Raw genomic sequence first — 18,114 nt, forward strand, 5'->3', positions numbered from 1 at the left:
TGGCAAAGAGCAGTAGATTCTAGATTCTAGATGGTCTCCAGTTGTGTAAATCAAAGTGGTAACAGGTAGAAAACTGTAAAGGAATGGTGTTATTTCACTGGTGTCTGTTTCTACCCTGTTCAATAAATGGTTAGTTGCTTTTCCAGCAAGTAGACACAAAAAGTGGGTCAAAGTTGGGGTTAACAGAGCTGTGCCATCCTGAAAAATCAGTAGGTATTTTGAAAACTATCTCTATATTATTTACTGATATTTCTGTAGAGCTATCAGAAACATGTTACAGTTATGGGGGGTAGACTAGAATTCATGTTTAATTCACTTTATAACATCCTTTCTTCTAACTTGTTAAATTTCTCACTTCTCTGGACCATTTGTTTAAACTGTAAAATGTGAGATTTTACTTAGACTGACCAAAATATAACTTTCAGCAATACGCTCTCCTGATTCTACTATTACATATAACTCTAAAGATGATTAGTCTCTAATATTTCTTTCTGTGACACACCAAAAACTTCTAAGAGACCCTATTCGAAAATAGGAGTAATAGGAGTAACGTTTGATGCTTCTAGTTCCAACACTGTCTTCAAAGTGGTGAACTTGTTTAGCTGCTTTTATTCAACATAATAAGCCCCTCTTTTCCATCACTCATAGGCCTCATAAATAAAAGCACATTCTCTTATATTTAGGTTGTTAGCCATCAAACATTTATTCATCTTATATGTCATAGCAAAATTGATTAAAAGTCCCTGCTTTTAAATTTCAGGCAGACGTATCTTAGTAGAGTCTGAAAGAATTGCAGTGGGGTCAAGTTGAATCATAGCTAGAGGTAGACAGACTGATCTTTCTTCTCTCCTGCTTTAATTACAATCCCACTAGGCAGATACATATTTTTCCTCCTCACCTTTGAGGAGACCAAGTTGGAGGTGATCCACAGCAGGATACAAAATTGTAGGCAACAGAGACTGCCATCTGGTAGGAATAGGCTGGAAAATCTTCAGGTTTTTCGTTTCAACAAAAGTAGAAGTCTATTAATTCAGATTCTTGCTTGGCTGAGAAGTAAATTCCACAAGTCTCAAACTGAATCTGGTTTACTACATGTCTGGCTCTAAGATGTACAATGAGAGCCAGACAATTTGGATGAAAATATTGTTCCTCTCTCAGCTTTTAGCAATTGGAGGGACTAATAGTCTTTTTTATTTCTTAAATTCAGATGCCCACCTTCTCATGACTCTGTGATGTTAACCCAGAATGTCTGTCTGTTTGGGCTGTTCCTTGGGTGGTGGGATAAAGTGGGACCCTGTGCAAAGACCATCATGATACCAGCTCTCTGTGCTTTGAACTGGCAAGATCTTTAAATCTTCTCCTTTGGGTATGTGACCATCTTTGGAGGCTATCATGGTCCCCAATTACTGTAAAAATTTGACCATACTATCCTGTCTATCCTCTTTTCTATACTTCTGTAAATACATTGTTAGTATTTTTAGTGCAGAAGTCATGATAGCACTTATCTTATGCTTCCTGCAGTGCTTCATGCTGTCATACATGTACAAGAAGCATTTTATAACTATTCTGTCGATCACAATAGATGTGATCCCCTTGGTCTTTTCCTTATGGGCACAAGATAGCTGCTGCAGTTCTAGGCATCAAATTCACATTCAAAACAGGTAAAAGCAGTGATGGCTGGTCAAACCTTGTCCAGACTTTTCATCAGAAATAGCAAAAGTCTTTCCGGAAACACCACATCAATGGATACCCATTTAGGTATCCTTGGCTAGAATCATGTCACAAGGCTATCTTGCAAAGGAGGATAAGAATGTGCTTATATTATCAGCCTCTATTAGCCTCTATAGTGGAGGTAGGAAAAATAATTTAGAATTAATGTTGGGTGTTGGTTTAGCTAATCTACAGTTCCTATGACATGCACGCAAAGCAGTCAGTACATAGTGAGAATTCAATTAATTGTAGCTGCACCTAGCTACTAATTTGAGGGGAGAAACTTGGTTCATGAAATTAACAAATATTATTTGATAGCTTCAAAGAGATAGAAAACTGTATATAATTTAACCGTTAGGCAGTACATAAAGGGTTTTAAATTTCCGTGCCTATTTTTTATTATACCGAGAGAAGAAACACTATGCATGTAAATTTGTAACATTCTGCTTATTAAGGGTTTCTAAAAATTATAATATCCCAACAGTATTAAGTCAATATAATAAAGTAAAATAATTCATATCTTAAATTGTATTTTAGAAAAATATTGAGAGAGAGAAAAATTTGCTTGTGATGTTTATAGGAACTAATGGGATACTCCCCAGGACCAAAAATGTAAACCAGGCATTGTCAACTTTTACTGAAACGTCTCACCTGTAAAGACGAGGATTTTTAAATCCCTAAGCACTTGTTTCCCTGAGACCTAAACCACATCATGTAGGAGTGGTTGGGGGCTTCTCTGGGAATATGAGCCATCCTAATCAGAAGTTAGAGGCACCCCAGAAAAGAATAAATCGAGAGAGAATACTAGAGATAAAGCCCAGAGCCAGACCAGAGTAGGAAGGCTTTTGCCAAAATACCAAGCCAAAAATGAGTGAAATATATCTTTGTAGCATCGCTAGAGTGAAGGGCAAACACCAAGCTCTACTGCTCAAACATATGGAGCTGCAATACTGGCATATTGTCTACGAGCTATGGGACTTTGGACAGATTGCTTAATTCCTTGGAATCCTAGTTTCTCAACATATAATGGGAAAATACAACATAATTTTTGGATTCTGGTGAAAATTAAAGAAAATATAAGTAAACTATTTTACAAAATATTTATCAGATACAGTTATCTTATTTTGGGATTGTCCCAAAAGCAGGGCCTCAGGTAGCTTACATGGAAGATGGATCAGAGGGAAAAACGGGAGAACCAGGGAGAATGAGATGGTGAGAGGGGAATAAAGAAAATAGCAATACAAGGAGGCATTAAAACGGTTACCACTGGGCATCAGGGACTAGACTGGGCCTGCTTAGGGGGTAAATGGAATACTTGCCAGAATGGGTAGTGTTAAGGGCAGAAGATGGGAGCATTCATCCAGCCTTCTCCGTGGGTAGAGTGTTGCCCTGAATGATTAACCGCTTCCTAATTCCAAGCTGTACTGTGCATGTGGGGTCAGTGAGCTGAGCAGGCAGAACAGGCTCCTTTTACATAAATCTTCCAAGGCAGAAAACAAAAGGATGCAGAGTATATGGTTGAGGCTAAACGCTCTCAGTGCCCCGTGAGTCTGAGCTCCAAGGGGACACAAGTGGATTGTTGCTACAGCTGAAATCAGTCAGGCCATAGATGTGACATGGGTACTGGCGGTATCTGTTGTGGTTTTCGATAAAGTTAGTTATGATTATAGCAGTGAAATGAAAGGACACAGACCAATTTTCAGCAGTCATGTCATAAGGACACAGCTTAGAAATTGAGTCAGAATTGAGACAAATAGCAAAGATCAAGGTGCTTGGGAAGTAATACCACTGCACAATGTGTTGAGCAGAGCTCATAGTTTTTAACTGGCATAATCTGTTTCTGTTGTGGAAATACTGTTGTTTTCCTAAAGTGGCTATGCTAGTGAGTTACTGCTTCATGCACTTACTGAGAATTAAGTTGTTTCAGTGACCTACTTGCTAATAGTGTTTTCATTGTTCTCAGAGCAGAGATTTAGAATTATTCTACTAAACTATTCTCATCTTCTTTCCCACAGGATCGATACATAGATCCACTCCTGAACCATATCCTGATAGCCCTACTTTGTTCCATTGTTAATATCACCACCCAAGACTAAGGCTTCTTTGGTACCGACTGCTCTCACTCTGATAACCTGCCATCCTTTCTCTACCGAGATGATTTGGCGACATTTTAAAACATGTCAGATCATTCAAAGTGTCTAAAGTCTTTCCATTGAATATTCAGTAAAATCTAACGTCCTTTTACTGGCATATAAAATCCTCTGTTATTTATCCCCAGATTAGCTCTATCATTATTATTATTATTTTTTGACTACTCTTCTCATCACCTGCAATTATTCAGTTGCAAAGGCCTTCTTTCTGCTCTTCTAACTCCCCAAGATCACTGCCACAAGTTCACTGAAAACTTTCCCCTTCCTGTTTAGTTTTATTTTTTTCTTCTTCCTAGAATACTTGTACCTGATCATGGCTGGTTCTATCTCTTTATTCACATTTTAGGGCTTCCTTGGTTACCCAAATAAAAGGAGATACTTCATTGCTGTCTATCAAATCACATTATTTTAATTTCCTGCACAATACTAATCACTATGCTAAATTTTTTCTTATTTATTTTCCAATTATTCTTACTAGGGTGTATACCATGTGAATACAGGGATTTTTGTCTTGCTTAAGGTTGTATCCCCAGTAAGTAGAATCGTTCCTGAAACCTCTTACCTGTTCAATAACTATTTGTTAAATTAATGCATGAACATATGATTACAGCAGTCAATGGGTATGCATTGAATTTGAAGAGATGTGACCCTTCATCCCCAAATCTAAACACCCTGAAACATTGTTTTAAGGACCCTAAGGATTTGCCCCAAGGAACAAGAATGAAGTTACTTAGTCCGCAGTTCACTCTAGGAATCCAGAGGGCCCTTAAGTTTAGGGACAATCTCTCCCCTTGTTCTCTTTTCAATGACTTTCATTCCCTACATGGAGACTGTGGTGCAGTGCTGTTGTGGCCCATCAGTTAGTACTCACCCACTTGTTTTTCTGGGTCTTCAAGAGATGAGTACAGAAACTGCAAGCACACAGTTAGCAACCTTTGTAGCAATTTGACATTGCAACATCAAAGCATGTGACCATTTTTCTAATAATTATTTTATTGATTTAAAAAAAAAAAGAGTATCCATTTGTGATGGATTAGGGGAAAGTAAAAGCCAGTTCTTCATTACAAATAGTTGGAGAAACTGCTATAAAGCCAGAGTATAGATTAAGCCCAGAGGAAACTCATGAAGCCAGATCACAACCATTATAGCCAGAATCTCTACACTCTCCCAATTTGGGTTACCAACTCAGATTTTCTGGCTCTCCTGCCTGTGTCTTGTGGGCAGACTTAAGAGTTTCACTTGACTGTATCAAATTAGAATGCTTGTCAGCTGTTAAATACACAAGCCTGGAGCTCCTGAAAGAAGTCCTAGATGTAGGTATGAATTTGAGAGGCATAAGCACATAGATGGTCCTATGAGCATGAGGTCACACAGTGAAATACTGCAGACAGAATAAGGGGTTCAGTGCCAAGCCCTGGGACACTGACTCTGCTAGAGTTCCAGAATCAGAGCACAAGCCATGGAGTCACCAAATAGCTCTCTACAAACCACAGAGAATCACACTACACAAGATCAGGGCACTTGGAAAACCATGGATTTTGTAGAGAAGACAAAAATGAAAGTTATCTGCATTTGTACACAAAGGAATGCCCAGAGCCCACAGGTTACTGTAAATCCAATTATATAGAGAGACTTACACTCATTTTAAAATATAAAATGAGAAAATCTAGTTTAGACTTAGGCCATTTTCTGGAAAAAAAAAATCTATTTTCCAAAACCTCTATCTATATTAAGAGAGGTAATCTTGAAGTGTCTGCATCATCATTGTATAATTAGCACCCCAGGTAATATTTATTTAATCCGTTGAAAGTCTGAAGAAGCACGGCTCTATCTGGCAAGGCCGTGATGAATAACACTCCTAATGGAGTTAAAAATTGAAACTAATTGGTTTATGTGATTGTTATTAAGTCCAATTTAAGTTAGTTAATGGAATTTTGTTTGTCAAGGGAATAGACTTGATCTTTGCAAATGATATTTTAGTTTTGAAATAAGTTGCTTGTCACCCTATTGAATCCCTGGATCTGAACAAGCTTGAAGTGAAAATGTCCTCCTGAACCCCTTAGGCCAAGGGTTAACTTTAGAGGAAATGCAGCAAAACAATTCATAATACTCCTAATATAGAGGTGTTTCTATCTAGAATATTTGTACAACAGCCTTTATTTTGAGCAGCCTCCATATACAACCAAAGCATTTAAATCAGTATGACAGACAGTTCAGTGGAATATAAATCCATAATCACAGTTGCCTAAAAAAGATTCCAGTGCCACCCAATGAAGAAATAAATTATCCTCCATAAGAACCACATTTGGCAGGAATGCCAGAAAAGCTAGTTAAATAGAAAATAAACAGCTTAGACAGTCTTCTACACCATTTGTTATTCTTCAAGTATGATTGTTGCCTAAATGACCTGTAAAATACAGCCTGGTTGAAATTCGAAATCAGTATTCACATAGGTAGAACACAAGTTGATAACTGTGTATAGTAGAGTTCTCTCAAATTTTTAATATATCATCAGTTATCCTGAAGGATAAAGGAGAGTTGAAAAAAATAAAAAATGGCAATCCAGCTCACTACCACTTGCCATTTTAAGTTTGTCTCATCACTTTTCAGACTTTTTCTAAAGAAAGCAAGGGGAAAGAGATGGAAAAAGAAAATGGAAGTCCTGCCATTTCTTCCAGATGAGTTCTTATCCAAAATAATTCCTTCCCAAAGAACCTAAATTGTAGTATTTGGGATGCACAAGCTCCAGCTAGCGATCAGATTGAAATGAGTATGTCTATGAATGTGGGTTACCTAGGAATTTCATTTGGAAGTGTGAATTTGCCACATAGGAAGAACATCACCCACAATAAAATGGACAAAATAATGGTAAAGAACACAGGTACATGTGCAATGGCAGTGCCCTCCATAGTATTTGAGCTTCCCTCATTTTGGCAGAAGTAATAATGAATGTCTCAGGCATCCTGTATACTAGGTTTCAGAGCCATGTGGGCTGCAGCATTGATTTAATTCTTCTGCATTTTATAACTGCTCTGCACAACACCTTTATACAGTATTTACTTCACAGGTTTCAGTACTGGAAGAAACATATAAGATATATTATAGAGAAGGGCTCTAATTGCTTCAGTGCCTGTCCAAGATCACATTGTGATCTTGAGTCACAAAAACATCAGGTTTCTTGATTCCAAGACCAGCGGCAAGGGAAGGAAAAATGTAACTGACTGATATTCATGCTGCATATACAGTGCACCACTGTGAGCTCTTTCTATACATTAACTCACTTACTATTTACCATAACCATGGGTACTGTTCTTCCTGCTTACAGATAAGGAAACTTGCAGTCCTGGTAGCTCTCTCTGCCAAGACTACGCAGCCAATAATTACATTCTAAGATTTCATCAATGTTCTTTTCAACACATTATACTAGCTGTCAGGTCATGGAGAAAAAATTGTCCATTTGTAAGAATTTGAAAGTGATGGATGCAGTTGATATTCTCAACAATGGTGGGGACTGGGGGAAACAGCCGATCTTTCACAGTATTTTACTCACTAGAGTGTAATTCGGAACACCAGAATATTTTAGGAAATATGATGCTTAGTGTAGCTGCATGTTCTTAATGTCTGAGATTTCACCTTGTGGACTCTAACCTTTTTGATAATCTGTCTAAGCCAATGGATTGATTTCCTTACCTTAATAATCCTGGTAGTATTTTTGCTTATAAAACTTAATGTTGTCCTGCTAAATGTTAATGATTTTAACACAGAGCTATAAACAAAGAAATGATGCTGGGTATTTGCTGATTCTGCTTCAAGACTAGGGTCTCACACATGGTAGTTATTTAATAAATGTCTAATGCTAAAAATAGTTTCAGGACATCCTTTGAAAATCATGCATTTCTCTCTCTTAAAAGAAGGAAAAGAAAACTTGAGGCAATGGAAGGATTTGTATTCAAGTCATTTAAGTTATTACAAGAGCTATCATTATGTTAATGCTTTATTGAGTTTAAACTAGACCCTCCAAAATACCCTATTTCTATAAGTGTCTATGGCTTCATGCTGCTTAGTGGATAACATATAAGAAGTACACAAAGCTTCTCACAAAGAATATATATATATATATACACACACACACACACACACACACACACAGATTAATGGATAAAAGATGTATCTTTATCCATTCATCTATTTATCTTAGCTATTATAAGTAATGCTGCAATGAATATAGGGGTGCATATTTTTTTAATTAATGTTTTTGCTTTCTCCATATAAATACCCAGAAGTGGAATTGCTGGATTGTATAGTATTTCTATTTTTAATTTTTTGAGGAATCTCCATACTGTTTCTGTAGCTGCTGCACCAATTAACATTTCCACTAACTGTGTGTGAGGGTTCCCTTTTCTCCATGTCCTTGCCACACTTACTAATTTTTCGTCTTTTCGGTAATAGCCATTCTTACAAGTTTGAAGTGATACTTTATTGTGTTTTTGATTTACACTTGCCTGATGATTAGTAATGTTTAGCACCTTCGCATGTACCTATTGGTCATCTGTAATATCTTTGTGAAAAATGTATCTATTCAAGTCCTTTCTCCCTTCCTTGTTTTTCTTTACGTTAAGTTGTGTAAATTCTTCATATATTTTGGATACCTCTTATCATATTATGATTTGCAAATATTTTCTCTCATTCAGTAGCTAGCCTTTTTGTTTCATTGATGGTTTCACATACTGTGCAAAATATTTTTCATTTAATGTAATCTCACTTTTTTAGTTTAGCATTTGTTGCCCTTACCTTAGGAGACTGGTCCAAGAAAGTATTGCTAAGGTCCATGCCAAAGAGCTTATGCCCATGTTTTCTTCTTGGAGTTTTATGGATTCAGGTCTCATATTCAAGTCTTCAATCCATGTTGAATATCTTTTTGCATATGGTGCAAGAAAGTGGTCCAGTTTGCATATAGCTGTCAAGAAAACTTCTTGTACTTGAAGTTCAATTGCTTAAAGATGATGTGTATTGATGCTGATTGTTCTCTGTCACATTTTACTGAAATATTGTGTATCAGTATTTCAGGGGAATGTTCTTCTGCAAAAGGCTTAAGAATATATACTCTTTCTTTGCTTCTGTATATCAATTTCATTTTCTCTGTTTCAAGTATACCAATTTGGATTGCCATCTAATTGGTTCAAATTTTCGTGTGTGCCTTTCTTGCCTGTATTATTTCTGACCCTAAGCTTTTCTTTTTTTTTCTGTTGCAGTTTGGTTTTTCACTGCTTCTGTTTGGATCTTTCCTGATTATAATTTATCAATTCACTAATGGTATTATTTTCTTCATCAGGTTTTCAATATATATCTTTTCATCTTTTGTTGTTATTTTATTTTAATGACTTTGGCTTTTAGTTGATCTTTATGTCTTTCAGACTTTGGTTTATTAAATTCATATGATAATTATATTTATTGTGAGTATAACACGAAGAATTTTCTTTTGTTTTTTGTTTTCTGTTTTTGCTTTATTTTTCATTTTAGATCTGTCTTTGCAATACTCTGTTATTGTATTGCTGTCTCCTGATCTTTCTTAGCTATGTGTATATGCTTGCTATGACATTTTCTTTTGGTAATTTTGCTAACTCCTGGGCAGCTTGATTTCTTGAATACAGAATCTCTTCCTCACTTATCCAGGAGTAGTTGGTTTGTCCTACAAAAAGTGGTTTGAGGGTTAGGTATTTGGTGTTCTGTCCACATCTCTGAAGCTTAGAGGCATGGGGAGGGATCTTGTTTAAAAGACTGAATATGCTGTGTTTTTATACCATCTGCCTTAAAAAAAAAACATTTGGTTACGTGTCCTTTATCAAGTTTCATTTCTCCTGCTATAAAGTATAATCCCTTCCCATGGCATAGTGTCCATGTGTTTTGGATTGAATCCCAGTTCAGAGCACATCTGGAGCCTTGCCTGGCCTTTCTTTATCATGTTTTACAGCAACCACATGTACTCCTCACCAGTAAGAATAGAGGAACTTAAGGATGTCAACTTAGTTCGCTTCTTTCAAATTGTTTGGTGAAAATTCTCAGGGTCTGTCAGTTTGTGAGTAAGTTGTGTACTATTAGCAGCTCTGCTGAGACATACAGGCACATTAAACTACTTTGTAAATTTCTATTTCATCCCATGACTTCTAATTTCTGAAGCATAGGATGGTTTTCCTTTCCATGTTTAGTTGCTGATGGTAAACTTTTTTTCCTTTCTATTATACATTTTTTTAAAAATTTATTTCATTCGATTCTTGGCTGGACCAGGGCAGTTCTGTTAATTCCCCTTGTCCTGCTATTTTAATAATTAAATCTTTGTTCATATCTTTTCAGATAATCCTTCTCCTGCTTTATAAAGGCCTAGGCTCTGGCATTTTTAAGTAGAGGCTGATTTCTGGCTTCGCTAATCATCACTTATAACTGCTCTTCTAATGCCCCCACAGGGAAGCTTCACAAAAGGTGACTTTCTTTTGGGGAATGCCATCGCTAACACTGGCACCATCATAGGTACCATTAGAATAGAGAAATGTAAGATACCTGTCTGCAAGAAGCATACATTTTGTTGAGGAAAAATAAATGCAAACTTTAGGTGTCCAATTTAGTTATATTAAAGGTAATAATCACAGATGGAAATAAACAGTGATATTTGAAGGAGTGAAGAAAACTTCAAAGAGAAAGGGGAATTTAAAATCCCTTGGGTATTTTTCAAAGAGGTTGAATTTAGGTAAGAGGCAGTGGCATTTGGATTTTTCATGATGAGAGGAAATGGTCCTTGAGTACTTGGACATTTTATTGAGTATTTGGACTTTCTGTGATGGGAGGAAATGTTATTTGGGTGCATTGTGGGCAAAGGAGAGAGGAGAGAAAGTGTGGCTATATTTGGCTACATCATATTAAGTTGATAGTAGTTAGGCTCTAGTATAAGGTACAAGAAAAGAGAGAATGTGAGGTGAAGTTTTAAGAAGACAAAAATCATGGAGAATCTGAATGACAACTTACTGACTTTATGACTTTAACCTTTAGCTTTAGAACTGCCCCGCAGTTTTAAGATACCTCCAACTCAGATTCCATGTCTCTCAATCCAAACATGTAGATTCTTTTCCTCTTTTTGAGAAAACAGGCTTCAGCAAGCCAACCTTACTGAGTGTAGATTCTAGCAGGCTGACATTACTAACAAGAGATTAGAGGTGTGAACTTCCTCAATTTATGTTAACAAGGTGCTAAATGCAAAGGCCAATTATGGCTACCATGAATGTCAACTTCCTGTCGCCTGAATAGCGAGAGAATGAGCTTGATCAGAGCATGGCCCTTGTCCTGTGGTATTTATAGGATTCTCAGCTGAAACTTACTGGATTCCTGAAAGTGTGGGTTGTAGATTCCTCAGAGTATTGAGGAATTTTGTGGGTTCACAATAAATGCCCCAGATGCTTTCCAGAACATCTGGCAATAAATTCAAGCCTCTTGGACTTCCCATTTCTTCTGATGCAGGGTTATTAAATATGAAATATTGCATGCTAAAATTCACATAAAGCAGCCTAATTAGTCATAGGAGGAAGTGAGAGCAAGGGCACATGTGGTAAGAAAGGGATCATGGTGGGGCTAAGGAGAGGGATCTATAATTGCAAAAACACAGGGAATTTAATCCCCTTCCAATTTTTCAGCACACTGCCTGGCCTAACAGTCCCCTTCTGCTGACCTCTTCTTGTTCAGGCTATTCTTTTTTTCCATAATGTTTTTGGTCCTTTTAAAAAATAAACGCTTATTGCAGGATAGTTTTAGATTTACAAAAATGATGTAAAGACAGTATGGAGATTTCCCACATATCCTCCTCCCCACAACATACTGACTTATAAGAAATACCAGGTTACAGACCCAACTCAGTATAAAAAAGAAAGGTGTTTTTATTTTTGTTTTCTTTCTCATCCCTTCGCACCTTCATCATACTCAATGTTATGCCCTAGTTTAGATTCTCAAAAATTCTTATAGAATAAGCTTACTAAAATGATACTTTGACTCAGGTCATGTATGTTGCTCTTTAAATGCTTTAAGGGACTGGTTACGTGCATTTAAATCCTCTATGTTGCTGAGTTTCTTGTCAAAACATGTTTTAGGAAGAAAACCAAGTACTGATTTATTTTTTGGTGCCACCCTCTGGTACATTCTTTCAGGACTCCACCTGAGAGACTCCGACTCATTCTTCAAAGCCAACTATCCACATTACTTTCCTGAGAAGCTTCCACAACCACGTGGACTTCACCCTCTCCCACACTAACTCCAGAGTTCCTTTAAATCTCAGGCAACCACCAGAACTTAAGTACCTTAAGCAAGATCCTAAAACTTTATTAGAGTTAGGCATTCAGAGGAGGATCCATAATGGGCGTTGAATTGTATAAAGTTCAGTTATATTGAGTTAAATTGAAAAAATTGTTGGTCATCTATTTTCTATAGACAGATCATGAAGGAATTTCGGTTCAATTCATATTGTGGTGAAGAGTTTTAAAAATATAAGCAACGAATATGGATGTGATTGAGACTGTTGATGCGAATGCAAAATGAGCATTAAATGAATAGAAACTTGCCCACATCTTCAACTCCTTGACGAGATTTTTAGATTAATCTTCTACTACCAGTCTTTGGTGTTTACTGCCTATTACTTACAGTGACCACATGATCATACTCTTTGATTCTTGCCTTGTGTATTCATCAGCAGGTAGAAGAGATTTTATTTATTTATTTTTCTTTATCTAGAAAAATCTCTGAAATAGCATGACATTAATGGGACATAGGATTGATTTCTTAGTTTCCCACCATGTACTCTTTATTAATAATAACACCAGACAGAGAAGGTACTCTTTAATGGATTAAATATCCAGCCATCATTGTAAGCAAATAGAAGCCTCTAAATTCTAATCTTAGGTTTCAGAGCAGGGGTTCCAAGGTGATTTTGCCTCATAGGTGAAGTTTTTCAGTATTTGGAGATTCATTGTTATTTGTCACAATAGGGGTAGGCATGCATGCTACAAGCATCTAGTGCTTAGAGGTTAAGGAAGGTATTAAACACGCTGTGGTACACAGAACAGCCTTCGCCACAAAGAATCACCTGTTATAAAATATCAATAGTGCCAAGCTTGAGAAACCATTGTCTAGAAGTCTACCAGCTGCCCACTAGGGGGTCAAAAAGGTTGTTCTGTTGTTCGGATAAATATTAATGTATTCATGAGGGAAGCTGAAGTCATACACATTACATATGTCAGAGAATATAGAAGAGTACTTAACCCAAACTGAGTGTTCATAAAAGCTTTCTGGAAGAATCTTTGAGATAAATGTTAGTAAAAAGTCAAATAGTGATCAAGAGAATAAAGTTAGAGTGGGTTTTATTTGAAGGGGAAACGGCATGCAGGAAGTGCATGAAATCTTTAAATATATAGGTTGGCATCTGGAGTAAACTTAAAACAGTTTGGTATTAATGAAAATGAGGCAGGGAGTGGGTGGATGTAAGGGTGGAAAGTAGGGAGTGAGATTCCAAATCTTTGGAGGTCTCAGACCTTTCAAAAGGGAATCCTCAGAGATGAATAAGATTTCATAATCTGAGATATGAAAACTATACATAAGGTAATAAACTTTAAAATCATACTTTAAGTATTATGATAGAGAGAGATACAAGATGACAAGACAACATATAGGACAGACAAGTAACTGAAGAAGGGTCCAGAAAGGCTTTTTGGATGAAGTGATATGGTGACATTTAAACAGAATCCTAAAGGATGAGTCACAGTAAGCTACATGAGAGTGGAAAGTGTTAAGGAGTTTATTCCAGGCAAACAGAAAGGTGCACAGAACAGAGGCGAGAGAGTCTGGAAAATGTCATGTTTCAAGTAGTTCAGTACGGGTACAACATATTGCATGAGGTGAAGAGGGTGACGAGGGATGAGGCTGGGAAAAACAGATTAAGGGTCAGCCTATGCTAAAGGCTAGCCTCACCTGGAATGCCGCTGAGAGAAATAAAACCAGGGAGTAACCCCATCAGATATGTGCCTTAGGCAAATCACTCTATTTAGAGAACATGGCTGGAGAGGCCAGGCTTGCAGTCATGGAGGCCAGTCCAGGGACCTTGCAGGCCACCTAAGCAAGAGTAGTTGGTGGTCCCACTGAGACCTTCTAACTTAGATGTGTTATGTGCTTACCACGTTAAAAATGTGAAGCATATAGAATGTCTATATAATAAATATTTTAAGTTGCGCTCCAAAGCATATCACCCTTTTAGAAAATGTGGACATGCAAATCAATCAAATATGGACGCTGACCTCCAGAAGTGACAGGGAAGACAAAACATATATATTTACTGATAAGTAAGGTAAGAAATTACGTACTCTGTGAAAAGGATACAGGTGCACTGCAGAGGGAATTCAGAGCAGGCAGAGGATAACTTCTGCATAGAGAGTCAGGACTCTATGATGGTGTTGGCAGCAGAGCAGGGTATTAATATTATACTAATTTATATTAAAATAATAGCTGATTATTATTAAGCATTTATTATATGCTAAGTGCTTCATGGACATTTTTTCTGTTAATGCTTACAGTGATCCTGAGGGTCATGCACAGCCTTCGTCTCCATTTACAGATGAGGAAGCTGGGGTGGGAAGAGGTGGAGGGATTTTCCCAAGGTCACTCACCGGTTAAATAGCAACATCAGGGATTAAGTCAGGTGCAGAAGAAACAAATAACATTTAGAAAGGTTGAGAGGGGAGGAACAGGCTTCCCTGTGGAGGCAAGAACATCATTATGGGCCCAAAAATAGGACATCTCCAAGTACATACGGAGAAATAGAATGGCTTATCTTGCTAGGATCCTATTTTGGAAAAAGGATATTCAAAAGCAGGTTTTTTCAAGCCATGTGGACAAATAAACCTCTAAGAACCTTTTAAAATTTAGATTTTTCACTTAACACCGTAGAGTAAGTAAACTGTACTCCTAAAGTGGAGGATAGACAGCCTTCCATTGCTTTGTTCCAGCTCTCTGAGGTGGGCCATCTTGAATAGTTCAGGGCAATTATTCGATCACACATTTCCTAATTGCCAAAAAATGTTAACAGTATCTTCAAAATCCCTCGCTCCCTAGATGCCAGCAGAGCATGCATGGAACAGATGCCAAAGACAGCTTGCAAACTTCCAAAGGGCTGGAAGCAGTGATGACTATTAGTCCCTCTCTCTGCCACATCCAGGGTTGGCATCACGAGCAGCCACTGTGCTTGCCAAGGGGCTCAGGTGGCATTCTGGAGGGACTACTTACTTATAAAACCATGTGGTGACTTGCATTCCCTTCAAATTCCAAGGCAAAAATAGGAAACAAGTGTGTGGATATTTAACCCTCAACTGGAAAAAAATTAAAGGAAGAAGAACTGTTTCAAGGAAATGGTGTATTTTTCAGTTTATCATAAAGCTCATACTCAAGATTGGGCTTTGGTCAAAGAGATTCTGGCAAAATTTTGTGCAAGCTGATCACTTTCTTCTAACATGTCTGGCTGAGTATTTTTCTGTTTTAAAAAACTGACAGTGAAACCATGTCTCTGAGCTTCCCGGCCACCTTCGGCCCTGACCTCCCCAGGCCACTCTTATTTTTGCTGCTTTCTGCCCTCCTGAGGTCCTGCTCAGTTTTCTTACCCTCTATCTTCTCCTCTAAGCTGTCTTTCTCAACTCTGCTTCAGACCAACGTTTAGTTTCTCCCTCAATTACACCGTTCATGAATACTTCAATTTTAACTCTTAATCTAATGTCTGACTCACAAGCAAATTGCAAAAGACAAACAACCACTTTTGTATGCCCCAATTTTAACATTTAGGATATTACATTCTCATGATCTATTGATGTGTCAGTCTCACCAAATAGATTTCAAGTTTCTCCAAAAGTTGGTCCCAGGCCATATGTCTCACTATCCTCATGATCCTGTCACAGGCTCTGACACATAACTGATGATAAATACAAAGTGGTTAAAAATAAATGAAAAAAGGAAAAAGGTCCTTCTTTAAAATAAATGTTTCCCTACTTCAATTCAGCAAGGGGGTTTTAGTCTCTCCATTTCTTAGCCAAATGTGGTCTACGGGGTGAGATTCAAGGTCAAATCCTAACTCTTTCACTTTGCAGTCGTTTTAACTTTTGCATGCTAATTAAGTGTTGTAAAATATGAGCATGAATAATAACCACCTAGTGGAGTTAATGCAAAAAAATAAATGAGATAATGAATGCAAGGGCCTCATCCTAGTGCTTAGTATAAACTGAATTCAATGAATATTATTTATCAACATGGTTGTTATGGTTAATAATCAAGTGAGTGTCTTGATTACCTCTAAGGGGCACTGGGCTCTGGGAGGCCTTTGGATCACTGTTTTTCTCTCTTCTTCTACCTGGAGTGATACATCTTCCCCTTTAAAAGCATACACTGCTGTGCTCTTCTAGGTCTTCGGTAAATTCTTTTTAAGTATCACAATCCCTAATTTAGTACTTGAATATGTGCAAGTAACCAGAACTCAGGACTCCAGCTTTAAGATTTGTGATGCCCTCCTGACAACTGAGAATAGTCAAGAATTGAAAGCAGGATGAAGTAAGGGCTGGAGGATGGCCGTGTTAACGGTGTGGGTTCTGAGAGTGAGTAAAAGGTCAGGGAAACAAGAAACATGTGAGAAGCACGTGAAACCTGGTCTTGACTCAGACCTACGATATCATCTGGAACCTCCAATCAGATAGATGGTCCCCAAGAAGAGAAAACTCTAATGGAATCTTAATATTTATTAATATTATTATCCTACACCAGAGAAGTAAGAGTTTTTGTTCATTTATTTTAATGAAATTAGTGAACATACTTGAAAGTAAACTAATTCAAGGTATTCCCATATATCATCCAGAGTGAACAATTATCAAGATTTTGTCACATTTGTTTCATTTATCCTTCTGTCTTTTTTAAAAAATCTTGTGTACTGATTGATATATTTTAAAGCAAACCACAGTCATCATGTCATTTCACCTCTATGTATTTCACTGAGTATCTAAAAAAGTATTTCCTTATAAATCACATTATTGTAAGTACTGTTAGTAATATTCCACATACCCATTGAGTACCCAGTCCATATTGCATTTCCTAACTTATATCAAAATGCACTTTTATAGTTGTTCTGTTCGTGCCAGGATCCAAATAAGATCCATCCTTACATTTAGTTGGAATATCCCTCAGCCTTTTTTCCATGATGCTGACTTTTTGCAGATACCCTGCGAATTGTCCCTTAGAATGAAAGCTAGCTCTAGAGGCTTGATGAGATTCATGTTTTGTTTCCTTTTTAAAGAATAATTCATAAATGATAGGTCACATCAGACACACACATCTACTTATCACATTTTTAGTGAGGCTAAGATGATCAGTGGGTTCAGGTTGTGGCTGCCTGATGATTCTGTTATAAAATTCACCATCAATTTTCACATGTGAAATTTCACACCAACAATTTCACATGAAGTGTTACATTCATCAATTGTGTCTGCCCAAATTAGTAATTTTGTCCCAAATGGTGATTTTTGAATTCTAACTTCCTCCATTTATTAGCTGAGGTTTTTCTAAAAAGAACTGCTCATCAAAAAAGCTATTTGGTGGCATCAAACTATAGTTTGTACAAAAAAGGCAGAAATATTTCTTAATTATTTCCTTTAAAAAATGATTATTTTTAGATAGGGAGTTGATGCCCTAGTAAATTTTAATAATAAAGAGTTTTCTTCATACCTTCCTTCCTTCCTGTCTTTCTTTTCCGAGTAAGAATATGGGCTTCGATATATTTAGTGTGTTTTAATTAGTTGTATTTATTAGTTTTATTAATATTATTATTGCTACAACTATTACCATTGCTACTGTACTCTGAAATTTCTCACTTATGACCAAAAAAAAGCACTTCAGGCTTGCCCTTGGGTCCTTTTGAAAGGATGCAGTTTTTAAGAGCTTTCTTAAATTTTGTTCAAGAAGTCCCACACTCATCTTGGATGTCTCTTGCTTGAGACTTGAAGTCAATCATTTCAAAGGATCCCTGGTTCTTTGTAGTGGAGTATATTAGGCAGAAAACACAATCCAGGTGACAGGTGCCCTTATGGCTATGGGGTTGTCAGAGCCTCTAAACGTCTCCAATCAGCAAGCCAGGAAGTACACATCTTTCAGGCTCACACTGGTAGTCTCAAGTTCAGGATTAACACAGCATGATTTTAGT

This window comes from Manis javanica, chromosome 5 (assembly GCF_040802235.1).
Source record: "Manis javanica isolate MJ-LG chromosome 5, MJ_LKY, whole genome shotgun sequence".
NCBI lineage: Eukaryota > Metazoa > Chordata > Mammalia > Pholidota > Manidae > Manis > Manis javanica.